The sequence below is a fragment of the Panthera tigris genome, chromosome X (assembly GCF_018350195.1).
Source record: "Panthera tigris isolate Pti1 chromosome X, P.tigris_Pti1_mat1.1, whole genome shotgun sequence".
In the NCBI taxonomy this organism is placed as follows: Eukaryota; Metazoa; Chordata; class Mammalia; order Carnivora; family Felidae; genus Panthera; species Panthera tigris.
Genome location: NC_056677.1, coordinates 70,358,652 through 70,369,708, shown reverse-complemented (window position 1 = coordinate 70,369,708; position 11,057 = coordinate 70,358,652).

The following is an 11,057-nucleotide window of genomic DNA, read 5'->3' as shown; positions in this document are numbered from 1 at the left end:
AAAAGTGAAAACTTGACTTCACCTTTGCCAATTTTGATTGGCTTTGATTTCCTTTTATTGTCTGATTCCTGATGGTAGAACTTCTAACACTATGTTAAACAACAGTGGTGAGAGTGGACATCCCTGTCGTGTTCCTGATTTCAGGGAAAAAGCTCTCAGTTTTTCCCGATTGAGGATGATGTTAGCTGTGGGCTTTTCATAAAGGGCTTTTATGGTGTTTAAGTATGTTCCTTCCCTCCCGACTATCTTGAGGGTTTTTATTAAGAAAGGATGCTGAATTTTGTCAAATACTTTTTTCTGCATCAACTGAGAGGATCGTATGGTTCTTTTCTTGTCTTTTATTAGTATGATGTATCACATTGATTTATGAATGTCGAACTAGCCCTGCAGCCCAAAAATGAATCCCACTTGATCATGGTGAATAATTCTTTTTAAATGCTGTTGGATTCGATTTGCTAGTATCTTATTCAGAATTTTTGCATCCATATTCATCAGGGATATTGGCCTGTAGTTCTGATTTTTTTTTGCTGGGTCTCTGTCTGGTTTAGGAATCAAAGTAATGCTGGATTCATAGAATGAGTCTGGAAGTTTTCCTTCCCTTTCTGTTGTTTGGAACAGCTTGAGAAGGATAGGTATTATCTCTGCTTTAAATGTCTGGTAGATTCCCCAGGGAAGCCATCTGGTCCTGTACTCTTATTTGTTGGGAGACTTTCGATAACTGATTCAATTCCTTTGATGGTTATAGGTCTGTTCAAGTTTTCTATTTCTTCCTGTTTGAGTTTTGGAAATGTGTGGGTGCTTAGGAAATTGTCCATTTCTTCCAAGTTGTCCAGTTTGTTGGCATATAATTTTTCCTAGTATTCCCTGATAATTGCTTGTATTTCTGATGGATTGGTTGTCATAATTCCATTTTCATTCATGATTTTATCTATGTGAGTCATCTCCCTTTTCTTTTTGAGAAGCCTGGCTAGAGGTTTATCAATTTTGTTTATTTTTTCAAAAAACCAACTCTTGGTTTCATTGATCTGCTCTACACCTTTTTTAGATCCTATATTGTTTATTTCTGCTCTGATCTTTATTATTTATCTCCTTCTACTGGGTTTGGGGTGTCTTTACTGTTCTGATTCTCTATCCTTTAGGTGTGATGTTAGAGTTTGTATTTGGGATTTTTCTTGTTTCTTGAGATACACCTGGATCACGATATATTTTCCTCTCAGGACTCCCTTCGCTGCATCCCAAAGCGTTTAGATTGTTGTATTTTCATTTTGATTTGTTTCCATATATTTCTTAATTTCTTCTCTAATTGCCTGGCTGACCCATTGCTTCTTTAGTAGGGTGTTCTTTAACCTCCATGCTTTTGGAGGTTTTCCAGATTTTTTCCTGCAGTGGATTTAAAGTTTCATAGCATTTTGGTCTGAAAGTGTACATAGTATCATCTCAATTCTTTTATACTTGTGAAGGGCTGTTTTGTGACCCAGTATGTGATCTATCTTGGAGAATTTTCCATGTGCACTCGAGAAGAAAGTATATTCTTTTGCTTTGGGATGCAGAATTCTAAATATATCTGTCAAGTCCATCTGGTGCAATGTATCACTCAGGGCCCTTGTTTCTTTATTGATCCTGTGCCTAGATCTATCCATTGTTGTAAGTGGAGTATTAAAGTCCCTTGCAATGACCACATTCATATCAATAAGGTTGTTTATGTTTGTGATTAATTGTTTTATATATTTTGGGGCTCCCGTATTCGGCACATAGACATTTATAATTGTTAGCTCTTACTGATGGATAGACCCTGTAATTATTATATAATGCCCTTCTTCATCTCTTGTTACACCCTTTAGTTTAAAATCTAGTTTATGTGATATAAGTATGGCTACTCCAGCTTTCTTTTGACTTCAAGTAGCATGATAGATAGTTCTCCATCCCCTCACTTGCAATCTGAAGGTGTCCTCAGGTCCAAAATGAGTCTCTTGTAGACAGCAAATAGTTGGGTCCTCTTTTTTTATCCATTCTGATACCCTATGTCTTTTGGTTGGAGCATTTAGTCCATTTACAGTCAGTGTTATTTTTGAAAGATATCGGTTTAGAGTCATTGTGATGTCTGTAGGTTTCATGCTTGTAGTGATGTCTCTGGTACTTTGTGATCCTTGCAACATTTCACTCACAGAATCCCCCTTAGGATCTCTCGTAGGGCTGCTTTAGTGGTGATGAATTCCTTCAGTGTTTGTTTGTTTGGGAAGACCTTTATCTCTCCTTCTATTCTGAATGACAAACTTGCTGGATAAAGGATTCTTGGCTGCATATTTTTTTCTGTTCATTACATTGAAGATTTCCTGCCACTCATTTCTGCCTTGCCAAGTTTCAGTAGATAGGTCTTACCCTAGTCTTATGGGTCTCCCTTTATAGGTTAGAGCCTGTTTATCCCTAGCTGCTTTCAGAATTTTCTCTTTATCCTTGTATTTTGCCAGTTTCACTATGATATGTCATGTAAAAGATCGATTCAAGTTATGTCTGAAGGGAGTTCTCTATGCCTCTTGGATTTCAATGCCTTTTTCCTTCCCCAGATCAGAGAAGTTCTCAGCTATGATTTGTTCAAGTATACCTTCAGCCTATTTCTCTCTCTCTCTTCGTCTTCCGGCATTCCTATGGTATGGATATTGTTCCGTTTGATTGCATCACTTAGTTCTCTAATTCTCTCCTCATATTCCTGGATTTTTTTTATCTCTCATTTTCTCAGCTTCCTCTTTTTCCATAATTTTATCTTCTATTTCACCTATTCTTTCCTCTGCCTCTTCAATCCGTGCTATGGCTGCCTCCAATTTATTTTGTACATCATTTATAGCATTTTTTTAGCTCCTCATGACTATTTCTTAGTCCCTTGATCTCTGTAGCAAGAGGTTCTCTGCTATCCTCTATGCTTTTTTCAAGCCCAGTGATTGATTTTATGACTATTATTCTAAATTCATGGTCTGTTATATTGCTTAAATCATTTTTGATAAATTGGTTACCTGTTGCTACTTCCTGGAGTTTCTTTTGAGGAGAGTTCTTCCATTTTGTCATTTTGGGTAGTCCCTGGGGTGGTGTCAAACTTCAGGACACTTCCCCTGTGCTGTCTGGAGTAACTTTTATTGGTGGGCTGGGCCACAGTCAGACTGGTGTGTACCTTACCTTTCCCTTTCCCAGGGGCAGGACTCACTGTGGGGTGGTATGGCCCCTGTCTGGGCTACTTGCACACTGCCAGGCTTGTGGTGCTGATTTGATGGGATCTGGCGTATTAGCCAGGGTGGATCCACAAGTTGCACAGGGGTGGGAGGGGCAGGCTTAGCTAGCTTTTCCATCCGTTGTCCCCTGTGGGAGGGGCCCTGCAGCACAGGGAGGGAGGCAGACCCGTCAGTTGGATGGATCCACAGAAGCACAGCTCTGGGTGTCTTCGTGGTGCAGGCAAGTTTGGTGATGGGAACTGGTTTGCTTTGGGATTTCAGCCTGGGAATGGGAGAGGGAGATAGCGCTTGCCAGCGCCTTTGTTCCCCACCGAGATGAGCCCTGTCTTCCAAGGCCTAACACCTCTCCCTCCCATTTTCCTCTCGCCCTCCTGCTCTCCGAGCAGAGCTGTTGATATAACATTCCTGATGTTAAGTCCCGCCGCCTGTCAGAACTCATGGAATCCAGCCTCTCCACTTTTGCAAGCCAGACTCGAGGATTCCGCCTTGCTGGGCGGGCTGCCCCTCCACCGCCCCAGCTGCCTCAAACCAGTCCATGTAGCTTGCACTGCCTCGCCCTTCCTACCCTCTTCTGTGGGTCTTGTCTACACTTGGCTCCAGGGAATTCGTTCTGCTAGTCTTCTGGCGGTTTCCTGGGTTATTTAGACAGATGTGGGTAGAATCTAAGGGATCAGCAGGTATAGGTGAGCCCGGCATCCTCCAATGCCACCATCTTCTGGGCCACCAATCTAAAAAATTTTTTTTAATTCCACATGTGATTGAAATCATATTGTATTTGCTTTCTCTGACTGACTTTCTTTGCTTAGCATAATACACTCTAACTCCCTCTGCCTCTTGAAAATGGCAATATTTCATTCTCTTGATGGCTGAGTAATATTCCATATGATGGAATGAATATATGAATTAATTATAATATATAATTATAATAACTTATAAGTATAGATATATTATATTTATTATATGGTTATTTATTATTGTATAATAAATATATAATGTATAAAGAATTACATATATAGAATTCTTTATTCATCTGCTAATGGACATTTGGGCTCTTTTCATAAGTTGGTTACTTTTGACAATACCAATATAAACATCAGGATGCATTCACTCCTTTGAATCAGCATTTTTGTATCCTATGTATAAATACCTGGTAGTGCAATTGCTGTATTGTAGGGTAGTTCTATTTTTGACTTTTTGAGGAAATTCCACACTGTACTCCAGATTGGTTGGACCAGTTTGCATTCCCACCAACAGTGCTGGAGGGTTTCCCCTTTCTGTGAATCCTTGCCAAGGTGTGTTGTTTCCTGTGTTATTAATTTTAGCCATTTGATAGATGTGGTGAGGTATCTTGTCTTAATTTTGATTTGTATTTCCCTGATTATGAGTGATGTTGAGCATCTTCCCATGTGTCTGATAGTGACCTGTTTATCTTCTTTGGAAATGTGTCTATTCATGTTTTCTGGTCATTTCTTAACTGGATCATTTGTTTTATGGGTGTTGAATTTGATAAGTTCTTCATAGATTTTAGATACTGCCTCATTATTAGGTATTTATTTGCAAATATCTTCTCCCATTCTATAGGTTCCCTTTTAATTTTAATGATTGTTTCCTTCACTGTGCAAAAGTTTTTATCCTTAATTTTTTAATGTTTATTTTTTTTGAGAGAGAGAGAGAGAGAGAGCACAAGCAGGGGAGGGGCAGAGAGACAGGGAGGCACAGAATCTTAGCAGGCCCCAGGCTCTGAGCTGTCGGCATAGAGCCCTACGTGGGGCTCAAATTCATGAGGTGTGAGATCACGACCTGAGTCAAAGTTGGAAGCTTAACTGACTGAGCCACCCAGGAGCTTCCAAAAGCTTTTAAACTTAATGAAGTCCCAATAGTTCATGTTTGCTTTTGTTTCCTTTGCCTTCTGAAAAGTGTCTAGTAAGAAATTGTTATAGCCAAGTTTACTGTCAGTATTCTCCCTTAGGATTTTGATGGATTGCTGTCTCACATTAAAGTCTTTCATCCACTTTGAATTTATTTTTGTTTATGTTGTAAGAAAGTGGTCCAGCTTCATTCTGGTGTATGTTGCTGTCTAGTTTCCCCAACACCATTTGTTGAAGAGACTGTCTTTTTCCCATTGGATATTCTTCCCTGCTTTGTCAAAGATTAGTTGATCACACAGCTGTGGGTCCATTTCTGGGTTTTCTATTATTTTCCATTGATCTATGGTCTGAAAGTATGCATGGTATAATATCAATTCTTGTAAACTTATGAAGGGCTGTTTTGTGACCCAGTATATGATCTATCTTGGAGAATGTTCCATGTGCACTCGAGAAGAAAGTATATTCTGTTTCTTTGGGATGCAGAGTTTTAAATATATCTGTCAAGTCCATCTGATCCAATGTATCATTCAGGGCCCTTGTTTCTTTATTGACCGTGTGTCTAGATGATCTATCCATTTCTGTAAGTGGAGTATTAAAGTCCCCTGCAATTACCACATTCTTATCAATAAGGTTGCTTCTGTTTATGAGTAATTGTTTTATATATTTGGGGGCTCCGGTATTCAGCGCATAGACATTTATAATTGTTAGCTCTTCCTGGTGGATAGACCCTGTAATTATTATATAATGCCCTTCTTCATCTCTTGTTACAGCCTTTAATTTAAAGTCTAGTTTGTCTGATATAAGTATGGCTACTCCAGCTTTCTTTTGGCTTCCAGGAGCATGATAAATAGTTCTCCATCCCCTCACTCTCAATCTAAAGATGTCCTCAGATCTAAAATGAGTCTCTTGTAGACAGCAAATAGATGGGTCTTGTTTTTTTTTATCCATTCTGATACCCTATGTCTTTTGGTTGGCACATTTAATCCATTTACATTCAGTGTTATTTTTGAAAGATATCGGTTTAGAGTCATTGTGATGTCTGTATGTTTTATGCTTGTAGCGATGTCTCTGGTACTTTGTCTCACAGGATCCCCCTTAGGATCTCTTGTAGGGCTGGTTTCGTGGTGACAAATTCCTTCAGTTTTTGTTTGTTTGGGAAGACCTTTATCTCTCCTTCTTTTCTAAATGACAGACTTGCTGGATAAAGGATTCTCGGCTGCATATTTTTTCTGTTCAGCACATTGAAGATCTCATGCCAATCCTTTATGGCCTGCCAAGTTTCAAAAGAGAGATCAGTCACGAGTCTTATAGGTCTCCCTTTATATGTGAGGGCACGTTTATCCCTTGCTGCTTTCAGAATTTTCTCTTTATCCTTGTATTTTGCCAGTTTCACTATGATATGTCATGGAGAAGATCGGTTCAAGTTACGTCTGAAGGGAGTTCTCTGTGCCTCTTGGATTTCAGTGCCTTTTTCCTTCCCCAGTTCAGGGAAGTTCTCAGCTATTACTTCTTCAAGTACCCCTTCAGCACCTTTCCCTCTCTCTTCCTCCTCTGGGATACCAATTATGCGTATATTATTTCTTTTTAGTGTACCACTTAGTTCTCTAATTTTCCCCTCATACTCCTGGATTTTTTTTATCTCTCTTTTTCTCAGCTTCCTCTTTTTCCATAACTTTATCTTCTAGTTCACCTATTCTCTCCTCTGCCTCTTCAGTCTGAGCCGTGGACGTTTCCATTTTATTTTGCATCTCGTTTAAAGTTTTTCAGCTCCTCGTGACTGTTCCTTAGTCCCTTGATCTCTGTAGCAAGAGATTCTCTGCTGTCCTCTATACTGTTTTCAAGCCCAGCGATTAATTTTATGACTATTATTCTAAATTCACTTTCTGTTATATTATTTAAATCCTTTTTGATCAGTTCATTAGCTGTTGTTATTTCCTGGAGATTCTTCTGAGGGGAATTCTTCCGTTTGGTCATTTTGGATAGTCCCTGGAGTGGTGCGGACCTGCAGGGCGCTTCCCCTGTGCTGTGGTGTATAACTGGAGTTGGTGGGCGGAGCCGCAGTCAGACCTGATGTCTGCCCCCAGTCCACTGCTGGGGCTACAGTCAGACTGGTGTGGGCCTTCTCTTTTCCTCTCCTGGGGGGGGGATACACTGTGGGGTGGCATGGCCCGTCTGGGCTACTTGCACACTGCCAGGCTTGTGGTGCTGGGGATCTGGCGTATTAGCTGGGGTGGGTAGACAATGTGCACGGGGGCAGGAGGGGCAGGCTTAGCTCGCTTCTCCTTAGGTGATCCACTTCAGGAGGGGCCCTGTGGCAGCGGGAGGGAGTCAGACCTGCTGCTGGAGGGTTGGCTCTGAAGAAGCACAGCATTGGGTGTTTGCGCGGAGCGAGCAAGTTCCCTGGCAGGAACTGGTTCCCTTTGGGATTTTGGCTGGGGGATGGGCGAGGGAGATGGCGCTAGCGAGCGCCTTTGTTCCCCGCCAAACTGAGCTCTGTCGTCCTGGGGCTCAGCAACTCTCCCTCCCTTTGTCCTCCAGCCTTCCCGCTTTCCGAGCAGAGCTGTTAACTTATGACCTCCCAGATGCTAAGTCGCGCTTGCTGTCGGAACACACTCCGTCAGGCCCCTCCGCTTTTGCCAGCCAGACTCGAGGGCTCTGCTTGGCCGGCGGGCCTCCCCTCCGCCCAGGATCCCTCCCACCAGTCCGTGCAGCGCGCACCGCCTCTCCGCCCTTCCTACCCTCTTCCGTGGGCCTCTCGTCTGTGCTTGGCTCCGGAGACTCCGTTCTGCTAGTCTTCTGGTGGTTTTCTGGGTTAGTTAGGCAGGTGTAGGTAGAATCTAAGTGATCAGCAGGACGCCCAGTGAGCCCAGTGTCCTACTACGCCACCATCTTCCTATTCCTCTCTATGTGTCAGTTTTTATGCAAGTACCATACTGTCTTCATGATTACAGCTTTGGAATACAGCTTGAAGCCCAGAATTGTGAGGCCTCCAGCTTTTCCAGCCAAGGATTGCTTGGCTACTCAATGTCCTTTATGGTTCCATACAAATTTTACAATAGTTTATTCTGCTCTGAAAACTACTAGTGGTATTTTCATAGGGATTGCATTGAATGTATAGATTGCTCTGGGTAGTATAGGCATTTTAACAATATTTATTCTTCCAATCCATGAGCATGGAATGTTTTTCCATTTCTTTATGTAATCTTCAATTTCCTTCATAAGTGTTCTACAGTTTCCAGAGTAGAAATCTTTTACCTCTTTGCTTAAGTGTATTCCTAGGTATCTTATGGGTTTTGGTGCAATTTTAAATGGGATTGATTCCTTGCTTTCTCTTTCTGCTGCTGCACTATTGGTATACAGAAATGAAACAGATTTCTGTATATTAAATTTGCATCCTGCAACTTTACTGAATTCATGTTATCAATTCTAGCAATTTTGGGGGGTCTTTCAGGTTTTCTACACAAAGGATCTTATCAGCTGCAAATAGGGACATTTGATTATTCCTCAGTGACTTTGATGCTTTTTATTTATTTTTGTTGTATGATTGCTGATGCTAGGACATCTAATACTATGGTAAATCACTATAGTGAGAGTGGACAGCCCTATCTTGTTTCTGACTGTAGAGGAAAAGCTCTCAGTTTTTGCCCATTGAGAATATTACCTCTGGGTCTTCCATATATGACCTTATAATGTTGTGGTATGATCCCTGTATCTTTACTTTTTTATCAAGAATGGATGCTGGAGTTTGTCAAATGTTTTTTCTGCATCTATTGAGAGGATAATATCATCCTTTCTTTTATTAATTGGTATATCACCTTGATTTATTTGCAAATATTGAATCACCCTTGTAGCTCAGGAATACATCCATGTGATTGTGGTGAATAATTCTTTTAATGTGCTGTTGCATTTGATTTGCTAGTACCTTGTTGAGAATATTTGCATCCATGTTCATCAGTCATATTTGCCTATAATTCTCTTTTTTATTAGGTTCTTTGTCATGTTTTGGAATCAAGGTAATGTTGGCCTTGAATGAGTTTGGAAGTTTTCCTTACTTTTTTTTTTCTTTTGGAAAAGTTTGAGAAGAATAGTTATCACCTCTTCCTGAAATATCTGGTATAATTCCCCCTGGGAAGCCATTTGGCCCTGGACATCTGTCTTCGGGAGATTTTTGATAAGTGATTCAATTTATTTGCTAGTTATGGGCATGGTCAAATTTTCTATTCCTTCCTGTTTAAGTTGTGGTGGTTGGATGTTTCTAGGAATTTATCCATTTCTCCATGATTCCCCAATTTTTGGCATAAATTTTTTCATTATATTCTCTTATAATTTTTTGTATTTCTATGGTGTTTGCTGTGATCCCAACTCTGTCATTTGTGAGTTTGTTTATTTGGGTCCTTTCTCTTTTTTGATAAGTCTTTATATAGATTTATCAATTTTATTAATTCTTTAAAAGAACTAGCTCCTAGTTTCATTGACCTGTTCTATTGTTTTTTTTTTCTATATACTTATTTCTATTCTAATCTTTATTATTTCCCATCTTCTTCTGGCTTTGGCTTCTTTACTATTCCTTTTCTAGCTCCTACAGGTGCAAGGTTAGGTTGTTTATTTGAGATTTTTCTTGCTTGAGGTAGGCCTGTATTTCTAATACATCCCTCTTAGGAGTGTTTTTGCTGCATCCTAAAGGTTTTGGACCATCGTGTTTTCATTTTCACTTGCTTCCATGTATTTTTTAATTTCTTCTTTAATTTTCTGGTTAACTCATTCATTCTTTAGTAGGATGTTCTTTAATCTCCATGTACTTGTGGTCTTTCCTAATTTTTTCTTATGGCTGCTCTTCGTTGCATAGTGTTGTTGTCAGAAAATATGCATAGTATGATCTCAATACTTTATATTTGTTGAGTCCTGATTTGTGACCTATTTTGGAAAATGTCTCATGTGCATTCAAAAAGAATACTTATTCTGCTGCTTTAGGATGACATGTTCTGAATATATCTGTTAAGTCCACATAGTCCAGTGTGTAGTTAAATGCCATTGTTACCTTGTTGATGTTCTCCTTAGGTGATCTATTACTGTAAGTGGGGTGTCAAAACCCCCTACTATTATTGTATTATTACAAATGACATTCTTTATGTTTATTATTAATTTATTTAAATATTTGGACTCTTTCTTCCAAGACAGGGGCATAAATGTTTACAATTGTTAGATCTTCTTGTTGGATATACCCCTTTATTATGATACAGTGCCCTTCTTCATACCTTGTTACATTCTTTCATATAAAATCTTACCTGTCTGTTATAAGTATGGCTTCTCTGGCTTTCTTTCAACATACATTATTGTGATAAAATTTTCTCCATCCCTTCACTTTCAATCTGTAGGTATCTTTACGTCAAAAACGAGTCTCTTGTAAGCAGAATATAAGTGAGTCTTCTTTTCAATCCATTCTCATACCCTATGTCTTTTGATTGGAGCATTTAGTCATTTACCTTCAGAATGATTATTGATAGATATGAATTTACTGCCATTTATTACCTGTAAAGTTGGTGTTTATGCAGATTCTCTCTCTTCATTTCTAGTCATTGTTGTTTTGATATTTCTTTCCCACTCAAAGTGTCCCCTTGAATATTTCGTGTGTGGCTGAGTCAGTGTTCACAAAATTCTCTAGTTTTTGATTCTCTGGGAACATCTTTATCCCTCCTTCTGTTCTGAATGATAACCTTGCTGGATGAAGTATTATTGGTGAATATTTTTCCCATTGAGCGCATTGAATATGTTATGCCACTCAATTCTGGCCTGCTAACAATGTGTGGATAGATATGCTGCTAATCTTATTTGTCTTACCTTGTAAGTTAGGGAATTCTTTTCCCTTTCTGCTACTAGAATTTTTTATTTATTTCTGTATTTTGCAAATTTTATTGATAGGTCTTGGTGTTGATATGTTTTTGTTTATTTTGATAGGAGTTCTCTGTTC